The sequence below is a fragment of the Callospermophilus lateralis genome, chromosome 2, assembly GCF_048772815.1.
Source record: "Callospermophilus lateralis isolate mCalLat2 chromosome 2, mCalLat2.hap1, whole genome shotgun sequence".
NCBI lineage: Eukaryota > Metazoa > Chordata > Mammalia > Rodentia > Sciuridae > Callospermophilus > Callospermophilus lateralis.
In genome coordinates this window covers 195,271,388-195,284,824 of record NC_135306.1, presented here as the reverse complement: position 1 = coordinate 195,284,824, position 13,437 = coordinate 195,271,388, and positions in this window count along the sequence as shown.

The following is a 13,437-nucleotide window of genomic DNA, read 5'->3' as shown; positions in this document are numbered from 1 at the left end:
TCCCATTTGCCTTCAAACTCTTGTTCTTATCACATGATCTTGCAGAGATACAGGAGAGGTGGATAGAATTCAAAATTAATCTGTGCAAGAATTCTCAGTATTTCTATGCAATATGTATGACAGTCTCTATATCCTTGAGGGACCTAAGATCTTATAAATTAAGGATCTAACAAATTTACTTTGGCTTACATTATAAAAAATGAAATATTTGAGTCACTGCAAAGATTTTTTAAATAATACTAGTATCAAGAGGTTTGTTGTTTTGTTTTGTTTTTGTTTTTACATGGTATTTGTCCAGAACTGTGTTAAGTGGACAAAATTTTAATTGTATTGCCAGGTCAGGTGTTGGTAGTTTTCGACATACTTTTTAGGGATATGACCTTGGGCAAATTATTTAATATTTTATTATATAGTATCTGCTTTTATAAAATGGGTTCACAAGTATTCTAAGAGTTGTTGTGAAAATTTAAAAATTAATACCTACAAGGAGTTTAGAAGAATGTTAGAACATTTGAATGCTCAAATCATAAAATAGTATGAGAATTATTAGACCCACACATGGGTAGTGTAGTTAAATAGCTAACTGAGGCCACATATTTGCCCATAGCAAATCTACAGTATAAATTCAGGTAGTTTCACTTCACTCTCTTTATGGAATGTGTTCAAAATTTGCTTTTCGCAATTATAAGGAGATCAAGGGTGTTGCAAAAATCAAAATTTCTTAAAAATCCTTAAGACTAGATTCACTGTTTTATAGTCTGAAGTCCAGAAGAGTTGATTACAAATTAAAATGAGTGAAGGACTAGAACATAATTCCTGATGTCTTCTGTCCTAGTCCATTGTTATCTCAGTGTGGCTTCTGTAGCTGTGGGAGATTGGGAGCAGGGAATTCAGTGCTCATTAATCTGGTACATGATATAGCCCACCCTTTTTATATGGCTTATATTTGTAGGAAAGAGGAACAGGTTTTTATGTAGTTTTTATTTATTGCCTGTATTATTCTTGTCTTGGACAGTTTGGCTTAATTTGTCATCCCGTTTTGGCACTTATATATCAATATTAGAATGGTTTAAATGATCAAAAGCCAATAACTTTGGAGGCTCTCTGATTTGCACAATAGGATAACAGAACTGTGAAAACAGCAAGGATTTTCATATTAAATTTCATGTTGCTTTGGCTCTTCACCTGTTATGTATGAACTCATGTTCTGGACTCATAAAATTCTAGTTTCCAGTTCTGATTTGCTTAATGATAGTTCAGTGGTCTGCATATGCATTATCGGAACCCCTTAATTCATTTTAATAATTCTAAAGTGATATTTCTGGATATTGATCAAACACAAATAGACATAATGCTGTATTTATAGACGTACTGTTTTGTGACTTTTATTTTCAAAGTCCTTCTTTATCTATTTTTAAATTTGAGACCTAGAACTCTATGGAGAACAGTTATGTGTCACATTTTGGAGTGTGGAAGGAAAAAATAAAATGATGTGTTCCCATTTAAATTTGTCAGCTGAGTCAGCTATAGAAACCTGTCATCTTCTCAAACTCCAGACTTTAGAAGGTCAGGAAATCATTCTCAGTTTATACATGATCAACCACATGTGTGCAAAGAAAATGAAATGAAAAATGAGGCCTGCATAGGAGCACAGTAAAGCCATATGCTTGGCCTGGCGAACAAAGACAACTGGAGGTCCAAACCTGTGGTCAGGAAGGGTGTTTGTTTAGAAATCCTCCTGTTGAGAAGCAGGGGATTTGACTGGCAAATCTCAAAACTTCCTTCTTGCTTAAAAAAAAATTACAGTTCCAAAATTTTATTTTTTCTTGGAGTTAAATTTGCTGGACTGTGATTTTGACAACTTTTAAGAGTACTGATTTGCTAACACTAGCATTTAAATCAATTCAGGCATTAAAAACGTCTGGTTCAGGAAACATTGGGCATTTATTGATTTACTTGAGTTTCCCTAACAATTTTGTGACCCAGTCCAGGTTAGCTTCCCATTTTATCAATGAGAAACTTTTATGCAAAAAAAATAAAGTGGTTTCTACACAAAAGCACATTCTTTTTTTATTTATGTACAATAGCAGAATGCATTAAAATCTTATTATATAGAAAGAGCACAATTTTTCTTATCTCAGGTTGTATGCATAGTATTCTCACACCAATTCATGTCTTCATACATGTACTTTGGATAATAATGATCATCACATTCAACCATCATTAATTACTCCCTGCCCCCTCCCTTCTACTCCAACCCCTCTACCGTATCCAGAGTTCGTCTATTCCTCCCATGCTGTTTCTCTCCCTATATCACTATAAATCAGCCTCCTTATATCAAAGGAGAAGATAATGCTAAGTGAAGTTAGTCAATCTCCAAAGACCAAAAGCACATTTTTAATATTAGATAACAGAGCACAGGTGGCACTTAGCTTTCCTCACATAAACCTTTTCCCATAAAATATCAAAAATCTTGTTAACTGAAATATCAGGATTCATCATGGGGTTCGACAGGAGCAATAATGTGTGCACATAGAAAGCAGAAATTCTGACTCTACTTTGAAATGGAGAAAAAATGACTTTTCAAAAAATCTTGTACTGTGTGAAGAACAAAACTATCCAGGTGAAACTGTCTTTTGTTCCTTTCCTTTAGTTTTAAATATTATTCTGTGGTTAATTTAAAAATGCAATTGTCATTGAAGTGCCTGCAGAGATAAACATATTTATGTTATAAATTCTTAGCATTATTATCAAACATTTATTATAAAGACAAGAAAAAAAGCGATAAAATATAAATTGCATGGACCTCTTACTGAAAGAATGAAGAGTATTTAACTTCTACTTTCCATAAACACTTATGCCTGTGTTTATACACACACACACACACACACACACACACACACACACACACACACATATATATATATATATATATGATATTAATTTTAAATTTTAATGTCTACATCACTATAAAGTGATTTTGAGGTAGAATATCTCCTTAAATTTTGGACCACTATTGAACTTTACCTATGAAAAAAAGAATTGTGTCTGAGCACTATTTTATTTTGACTTAGCTTGAATTATACTTTAATCTTTAACAATATTTGAGTTTGTAAGGTTCAAAACTATTTCCTCTATAAGGACATATGTTTTCTCCTTATATATATGAACACATACTAATTTAAAATATGAACAAATGTAGCATTTGTTCACATATTTGAACACACACACTGAAAAGTAACATGTAATGTTGAGAGGTGAAAATATTCCACTTAATAAAAGTAAGTCAAGGACCTCTGTTATCATTTCTATTTAATATTGTCCTATAGTTACTAGTCAGTATATAATGATAAAAGCTTCAAGAATTAAAATATCTGTGTGTTTTATAAATAAAACTATTATTCACAATTTGAATGAATGTCTACATTAAAAAAAAATAATGATGTACTTGTAATGTACGAGGAACTTGGGAGGCTAAGGCAGGAAGATCACAAGTTCCAGGCCAACCTCAGCAATTTAGTGAGGCCTTAAACAACTTAGGGAGACCCTGTCTCAAAATTTTAAAAATGGGGGGCTATGAATGTAATAAATATTTAAGCACACTGGGTAAAATCCCCAGTACCAAACCAAACCAAACAAAACAAACAAACAGAAACAGCTGCAGATATAAGAAGCATTAAGGGATCATTTTATATTTTTTTGGTTTGTTTTCAGAACTATAACTAATAACAAAAGTCAAATTCATTTCTACATATTAGCAACCAGCAGAATTTAGAACTTCACATAAATATAATTTTAAATAGAAAACAAAAACATATTAGGTACTCAGGAATAAATCTCAAAAGTCCCACAAAATTATACACTTGTTTGGAAGACATTACAGAACACTTTGCAAAATGGAGAGATGCTTGTTGTATAGAAAACACTTCATCCTGAACTGGCTTATAGAATATTTGACTTACAACTAACAATTCAGTAGCATACATACATTTTCCGTGACTCAATTACTCAAGTATTATTTATGCTCATCAGTGATATTCTTATATATTTCTACTGACAGAAACTTCTAAATGTATTTGGATGATTTGTGAGGGTTAGTTGAAAAAGAACAGAAATCAATTGTTCAAGGATAGAGGAATATATAAATCAATTTTATATTTTTGTACAATACAACATTAAATAAAAAATGAATGGATATACTCATTATTCCTATTTTGAATTTCAAAAAAATATATAATTTTGCCGTGACAGCATTATCATTCACAAAAGATTCAAATTCCCAAGTTGGCAAAATCAGACAATACATTTTTTCAGGTCCTGTGTGTGTGTGTGTGTGTATATACACATTCTTTTGAGCAGAAATGTAAAAATTAAGAGAATGTAATGGAGTGAAAATTAGTTTATGTTTTCTGTGCAAATACACACATTCTAGGTATATATGAAACTGCACCCTACAGTCTAGTCCCTGGAACTCCAGGCTTCAATTTGATTCAGGGCCCAGCCCAGAGACCCTAGTGCTGGGCTACCTTCCACACATATAAGTTCCAGGATCACCTTTAAGACTTGGGTGCTAGGACAGAGGATTAAATTTCTGAAATTTTTTGTCACTGAAGGAATGAAGCAAGAGGTGTGTTCATTCAGATTTGAGATAACAATTTAGAAATAATCAACACATTTTTTCAACAACTTTTTTTTTTTTCTAGGATAAACAGTGCTGCAAAATTTGGTTCTCATTCCCTTGGCTGTAGGTTTATTTGGTGCTTTTTTATTTGCCTCTGCTCAGATCTTTGTTTCCTACTGTTTACTCAGAATTGGTTTCCACAGAGAACTCAGGCTTTAGGGCTTAATATTGAATGAAAGTGGACCCTTGGGTTGTCAGACTTCTCCTAGCATAAAGGATTGCTAACCGTGGAATTGTGGTAAGCCATTGTTGTAGATTGTGGCCGCCATTAGAAGATGGCGCCGGCTTCCACTGTGGCCTGTGATAAACAAATTCTTTTGTGGAGAGTTGGCACGCTATCCCTTGCCACCCTATAAGAAAGATCCACGCGGCGGCTTAAGATTGGTACGTGGGAGGCTTTATTAGGCTGTGCTTGGGCGCTCGGGGGTAGAGAGAGAAGGAAGGTCACTAAAAGATACTTTAATCAAGGCCTGAATAAACTGCTGAAAGAAGATTCCTGAGTTGCGTCTTCCTTGCGGGCAAGGGGTCGCGACAAGTGGTGCTGAAAACCCGGGAACCAGAACTTTCAGCAGTCAGGGGTGGTGCACCGGTTAGTCCTAGGTAAGTGGGACCCGCGGTCAAAGTGGAGATCAGTCCTAGATAATTGGGACCCGCTATCAAAGCGGAGATTAGTCCTAGGTAATTGGGACCCGCTATCAAAGTGGCAGCTCCTCTGTAAAGCCAGAGAGAGCATTATATCTTATTGCAGCTGCACTGTGTACTTTCGCTCTTACTTTCACTCTTGTTTTTTGTGTGTCTTTTGTTGTGTCATGGGTGCCGTATCTTCAAGTCCGCTTCTCCTGGCCCTAGATAACCTGTTACGTTCCAAGGGCCTAAAAGTGAAACGTAGTACTTTACAGAGATTTTTACAGAAGACAGATATTGCTGCACCGTGGTTTCCGTTCTGGGGCAGCTTTACTCTACCTAGCTGGGATAAGTTAGGCACAGATCTTGACTTTGCTTCTGAGCAGGGCATATTAGAGGGTGGGGTGATACCCCTTTGGAAGATGATCCGTAGTTGCCTTGCAGATGGCAGATGTCAGGAAGCACTTACTAAAGGACAAGAAGTTTTAGAGCAATTACATGAAGAAAGATCAGAAATGGCAGGCAGTGAGGTATTTCAGGAGGGTGGGAGTGTGCGGAGCGAGAAACAGGGGAGGAGGCGATTATCTCCGGCAGGCAGTGACGTATTTCAGGAGGATGGCAGTGTGCGGAGCGAGAAACAGGGGAGGAGGCGATTGTCTCTGGCACGGAGTGAAATATTTCAGGAGGAAGGGAATGTGCAGAGCGAGAAACGGGGGAGGAAACGCTTGTATCCAGATCTCAGTACACTGCGCACACTCCCATGCAAAAGTGGGTCAGAAGAGGAGGACGATGAGGAGGAGGAGCTCGGGAGACTGTCTCGGCAGCTAGGGAGTTTAACTATGGGAGAAGTGAACAAAAATAAACAGAAGCTCAGAAGAAGAAGAAAAAAAAAAAAAATGATCCTCCGGACCCGCCGCCGTACGGTGGGGGTATTTCGAGGAGAGCTTTCCATGCCCAAACATAGAGGGGGCTGTTAACATTTTTACTGATGGTTCCAAGTCTGGAATGGGAGCCTACGTAATTAATGACTCTCCCCCTATCCAGCATCAATTTGCTCCTGGAAATCCACAATGGGTAGAACTACAAATTGTTATTGAAGTTTTTAAACAGTGTTCTTTTCCTTTTAATCTTATTTCGGACTCCAGCTATGTGGTACAAGCACTAAAAGTCCTGGAGGCCGTGGGAACTATTAGTGATGCCCATTATGTGTCTGTTTACTTTACTCAGCTTCAACAGCTTATCTCTAACCGCACTGCTTCCTTTTATCCAATGCACATCAGGGCTCACACCTCTCTTCCTGGTCCGTTATCCCAAGGTAATGCCTTTGCGGACTTAGCCACTAGAGGTCAATTGATATGCTTGGCTTCCTCCTTAGAGGGGGCTAAGTTGTTTCACCAAAACTTCCATGTTAATGCATTAACGCTGCGCAGGCGTTTTTCCATTTCAAGAGCGGATGCTCGGCAGATAGTATTGCAATGTCCCCATTGTGTCACATTTCTTCATCCCCCTAATTATGGAGTAAACCCACGGGGATTAAAGCCATTGATTGTTTGGCAAATGGATGTGACACATATACCTGACTTTGGTAACCTTAAGTATGTGCATGTTTCCGTTGATACGTGCTCTGGAATTATCCATGCTTCTGCTTTATCGGGAGAAAAGGCACGTAATGTCATTACTCACTGTTTAGAGGCATGGGCAGCATGGGGTGCACCTGCATCCCTTAAGACTGATAATGGACCTGCTTATACTGGCAGACAATTTACAGCTTTTTGTTCTACTATGGGAGTGCAACTTACTCATGGTTTGCCTTATAATCCTCAAGGACAAGGCATTGTTGAGCGTGCTCATCGCACCTTAAAGAAAACTTTACAAAAACAGAAAGGGGGAATAGGAGCTGAACACACTCCTAAAGAACGCCTGTCCTTAGCTCTCTTTACCATTAATTTTTTGAATTTGGATATTCATGGTCGCTCTGCGGCCGATACACATGTGTCCCCTCAGCCCTCTGTGATTGGCTATGTTAAGTGGAAGGATGTTCTTACGGGCCAATGGAACGGCCCTGACCCCGTGCTGACATGGGCACGAGGATCTGTATGTGTTTTTCCCCAGGATCGTACGGAACCATTGTGGGTCCCTGAACGCTTGACAAGAAGAGTCTCGACATCAACTGACCAGCAACAAGAGATACCACAACAATCCTGTGATGAGGATCTTCATTCTGCTAAGTGCTCTGGCTCTGGTGCTGGTGCCGATGGCACAGGCGACACCAATGCGGTGGTGGGCAGTGGCACGGGCATGGCCAATGCCGATGCCGGTTCATGGTAATTCTAGTGTCCTCCCCACTCTTTTTTCTACCTCATGTGAGATGTCTACTCCCTGTGCCTCTCCTAGAGGGGACATGGAGAGAATTTTTAATCAATCTCAAGTTAATCTCACAGGAGTTTTTTGTTTCAGCCTTAGAAACGCTAATTGCATTAGCCTTAAGACCAAAAATTTGACTAACTGGGAGGACCCATTGCGGTCCAATCAGGCCTCAGGAAGCATTATCAGTGATGTATTGAGCAAGGTAGCTTCGGGGAAGCAATCAGGCTCAGGGACCCCCGCAAACAGCAGCTCTGCTCTTAACATAACTACCTTGGCTATTATCTCCGAGGTACTAATCCCAGTGCCTCCTTCTTCTAGTAGTATTTATAATGCCACTCATTTCAAGGCCTCTCCTTACTGTTCCCCTAATCTTGGTTTCCCCCCAACATTTACGCCTTGTCAGGATCATTCTTGGGAGAAACATCAAGTTGCTAAATGTTTCTCCCTTTCCCCCTCTCTTAATAGGTATGTTTATAACTTTAACAATAGTGCCAGCTCCTCGACAGGAGTAGGTTGGTCCTGGTTTCAATGGCTGATTTCCAATGAAAAGGGGGCTTCAGCCGATATCTCTGCACTGGCTCAGTTGCTAGGAGCCAAAAGTTGGCTGGCTAATATTTCTGGTACTGTTAGGGAAAGTGAACAAGGTAATAGACTTACATCTGTTTTATTCAACTCTCTGTTGTATAATGCCACATTGCCTCCTGCAATGGTCTGTGTCCAATCCCCCTTCTTATTCCTTTTGGCTAAGGCCACCTCATCGGGGATGCTGGATTGTTCTCATATTACCTGTCTCTTATCTGAGTGTTGGAATGGTTCCTGGACTGTAGCAGTGATTATGAAAATTCCAACTTTTGTCCCAATCCCGGTCACTGCGGATCCTGATAAATTCCCTATTGTTGAGCTACTTAGAGTCCGCAGAGATTTTGGAATCACAGCGGCTATAGTGACAGCCGTGGCGGTATCTGCTGCTGCAGCGGTTACGGCCGGAGTGGCTATGGCCAATCAAGTACAAACTGCTGCCACTATTAATCAAGTTGTCCAACAAACTTCCACCATACTTGAATCCCAAAATACAATTAATCAACATATTTTGTCAGGGATTTTAGCTGCCAACCAAAGAATAGATTTACTCCAAGCTCAGGTAGAAGAATTGGCTGACTTAGTGCTTTTGGGTTGTGTTGACCAACGTGCACATTTATGCATAACCTCTGTCAGATTTAATGATTCCAGGAATGCTTCCCGCACCATTGGCGAATATTTGGCTGGAAATTGGTCCATGGAAGCAGAAGACATGCTCCAGTCTCAACTAACCCAAATAGCTGTCTTGAATAACACCCGTGTTGATCCCGTGACTTTGGGTCAATTCACCGATTGGATATCTTCTGCCTTTTCCTTTTTTAAAGAGTGGGTGGGGGTAGGCATTTTTGGTGCAATGTGTTGCTTCGGTATGTTTCTCTGTTTGTGGTTTCTCTGTCGCCTCAAGGCCCGCAATGCTCACGATAAGGCTATGATCATCCAAGCTCTTGCAGCTTTAGAAAATGGCAATTCACCTCAAGTCTGGCTTGCGCAGCTTAAACAGTAAATCTTTGACATGGCCATTGCACCCCAAGTTAATTTCACATTGCACTGGGATTGGCATGTCCTCTTTCTCATTTTCCCCCAGTACTGAATAGCCCTTGCACTCTGCAGGTCTTGTTACCATTGCACGCAGATGGGTTTTAGGACTGGTCTTTCTTCTCGGCTACAGACTCTTTACTTTCCTCTGGGGCTTAGGGATTGTGTTGCCAACTAAAAATTTGTTATGTTACCAGGCTACCTGTGTTGCCCTACTTCTCGCCGTCGTCACGATGCAGGATGCGAGGCAAAGCACTGCACTTGAGTGATCCGCCAACGGACCTCAAGGAAAGCATGTCCTATTGCATGCGGGTTTGACGTCCACACCCCCGCCCTACGAAAAAAGGCGTCGGCTGATATGGGGTCAGGTCTGGGGAAGGCGCCTCCTTAGGACTGAACCATACATTGCAGCCACTTCTGCACAGTGGGATAGGACCTCTACTTTCGCCTGCATTGTTTTATAAAATAGAAGGGGGAACTGTGGTAAGCCATTGTTGTAGATTGTGGCCGCCATTAGAAGATGGCGCCGGCTTCCACTGTGGCCTGTGATAAACAAATTCTTTTGTGGAGAGTTGGCACGCTATCCCTTGCCACCCTATAAGAAAGATCCACGCGGCGGCTTAAGATTGGTACGTGGGAGGCTTTATTAGGCTGTGCTTGGGCGCTCGGGGGTAGAGAGAGAAGGAAGGTCACTAAAAGATACTTTAATCAAGGCCTGAATAAACTGCTGAAAGAAGATTCCTGAGTTGCGTCTTCCTTGCGGGCAAGGGGTCGCGACATGGAATAACTGTTTTTAAGGAACTCCAAGAAATTAGATTATTTTTAGCTGCACATTGCCCAGATTTTCTTCTGGGAGATGTCTCATGATGTAGAAAAATAAGAGAGGTTTTTGGTTATTCTTGCCCTGGAAATCCACTTTAAATGATACTTGGAAATTAAACAGAAAACTTACATGTGCATTTCTACTCCTGAAATCACAATGGATTTGCAAATTTAGAAAAGAAACATAGTATTTTTTAAGTATAAATGCTAAGGATGATTTTGTTTCCTTTTGTTTAAAAAGTCAGAGAATATTTTCTCTTGAAGGAAAACTGGAAAGTCCTATAACCAGGACTCCTCATGTGGGCTGATTAATCACCTGGTAAGTAAAACTAAAATCAGATGATAGGAGATAAATGCTACTATGGAGAGAGAAAATTAAAAGTCCATACACATATGATGTATAATTGCACTTTTATTTATAAGTATGCTATATGTACATTTTCTCTTTAAGCATTTACAAACATTTTATACACCATCCAATATTTAAGTCAAATGCATTAAATAACAGTTGTCATATTTCCTCAGCACATGTACAAATTACGTGGCCCTTATTTCTTGTGGTTTGGGAACATGAAGGAAAAACACAATAGTATCCAATGTCCCATATAGGGTTTCTTAAAGAGAAGAAAAAGGAATTGACAGATAACTAAGTAACTTCAACTTTATGCAGAAAACACATAAAGAAAAAGCAATTTAGTTGAAAAACAAGTTAAGAGAATGCAATGGAGTGAAAATTTGTTTTTGTTTTCCTGCTGGCTTTATTACTTGTGATGAATATACTGTAAGTATATTGTGTAAAATATTATATTGTATTACATCAAAATATCAGGGAATCCTAGACATCAATGTGAAGCAAATTAGATGTGTACAGATGATGATAAAATAAATAATAAGTGAGAAAAGAAAATAAATATAAAAAGAAAAGAAATATAATTAATTCAGCTGATTTTTTTACTTTCCTTAAAACCCCTGTGCTTTGGGGAAAATGTCAGTTTGACCTTGACTTTTTGAATAAGAAAATTTGGTTGAAAGAAAGAAGTAATAGAACAGTTTGCACCTGATATCCAGACAGAAAGAAAAATTAAAATATGTTAAAAAATAACCCTTCATATCAGTATTTACCCAAGGTGTACCTAATACTTGCTTCCTTTCTTATAAAATAGAGATAGTAAAACCATCACTGGGTATTTGTTGGAATCATTGACCCAATACATATGAAATGGTTAAAACTCTATGTTGAACATAGTCAACACCAACTAAACTATTAATTATTATTATTTTTCTTTTCTAAATATGTGCAAGATCTAAATAATAATCCCTTTGATATGAATGGTAATTGCCTTCATTTTTGTCTTTTAAATTTGAGTGTATTTTTGTTGATTCCTGTCTCCATTGTATACTGGTTGTCTAATCATTGCATAATAATATAAGGAAAAGTAAATTAAAAGAAAAATTTAGTGTCTATAACCTAGTAAGCACCAGGTAATCTAGTCTACGCAGTCATGGGAGAGTCATAGTAGAAATGTTCATGTCAAAAAGGAGGAGATGAGTGTCAGGAAATTTCATGCTATAGATCAAATGGCAAAATCTCTTACCTGGTCTCTCCTCTGAGTCCAAAATTCAAAATACACTGCCTAGGATTCCAAATCATCAAGGACTAAATACCAAAAGGCCCTCTGGTCACCTGTCTGAAGAACATCCTTGAAAGAATTAAACAAGGACTACCAACCTGCTACTTAAAATTAAATGTCAATAATGATATAAATGGAGTATTTTAAGCAGGATTAAGGACATAAAGATCTGCATAGTTTGAAGAGCCCAGTAAAACTTCCTGGAGGTGGAGGAGAAAATGATGTCTTTTGATTATGAATATAAAGAATGGAACCCATTTTTTATAGTTTCAAAAGCATGGAATGTTGAATGAATTATAAGTGGGCAGAGGGCTATTTTAATAGAGATGGAATGTCTCGGTGACACTTGAGTAGAATGTCCTGAGAGCTGTTCTATGATGCCTTATTAATAGAACGAGAAAGAACTGAGAGCAGGAGGATTCTGATGCACAACCCCTAACAGATGACTTAAATTACCTGTTTGTGCAAAAAAGGCATGGGAAAAGCAGTCTGTTACCTGATGCATCCTTCAATTATATTCTGGACATATGATTATCAAACATTAATGGAACTTATAGAGTTCTGGAAAAATTATGCAATTCTTATCTTTTAAGAAATAGGACTGTCTAGGGTCTAGAAAAGAACTGGATTCCAAAGCATATGAATTCATATAGCACAGTTTGTTTTCAACACTAACATAGGAGAAACAGGGAAAACAGTGAGTCATTTTATTATTTTCCTGTTGTGTGGGTGCAGAATCCAGTTGAGAGAGAGAGAGAGAGAGAGAGAGAGAGAGAGAGAGAGAGAGAGAGAAGGAGAGAGATTTTCAAATCATCCTGCTTATTAAGTAATAAAATTTTTCTTAGCATATATTTTGTCATTCTTATCCATACATGAATGATGTTATGCTTCAAAGTTATATGAAAAAATATTAAAGCTGTCATAAACCCATGGAAAGAAAGGACCCTAGTTATACTTAGAACTATAAAAGCATATTGCCAAAGAAATGGGAAATGAATGTCTCAATAATCTGAACTGAAGCTATTTTTTAAAAGATTTCTTTCTGATTTTAGAATTCTAAAATAAATGTGATATCTTAAAAAATGTTCCAGGGGATGCAATATTTACAAAATCATCATTTCTAAAATAAATAATCTATTCATATTTATAAAATAAAACTAAAATAATTTATCAATTCAGGTAATCACTTATGTACCTTAAATAATGATTGAAGTCCTGTGTATGCTATGACTTTATATTATTATTTTTCCTGCCTGTAGAAGGCAGCACATATTTCTAAGTATTTAATGAGTACTACTTTTTAAATCTATCTGTGTAAGTCAAAAGAAGTGTCATAGCTACTTGGACCTCAAATTGTGTCATATTTTCAGTCCTTACCATACTGTTGATAAATGTAAATATTTTCTAGCCTAAGACCAGGGCTCAGAGGAGGCAAATGCAATACTCACTTGGGTGCAAACAATTTAATAAGCAAGATACACTATTTTAATATGATATTTAAAGAATAAAATTTACAGTAAAAATATTAAAATCTTAAATAAAGATGGGATTCCACCTTAGGTTGCACAATGCCCCTCACTGACTGCACTGTTCTGAAATAGTGAGTAAGCAAGCTTTAAGACAGGACATATGTCCTCATGAGCTGACCTTTGAATAGCATGTGGAAAGAGACTGAACATCTTTGTTTATGCCTTGAGC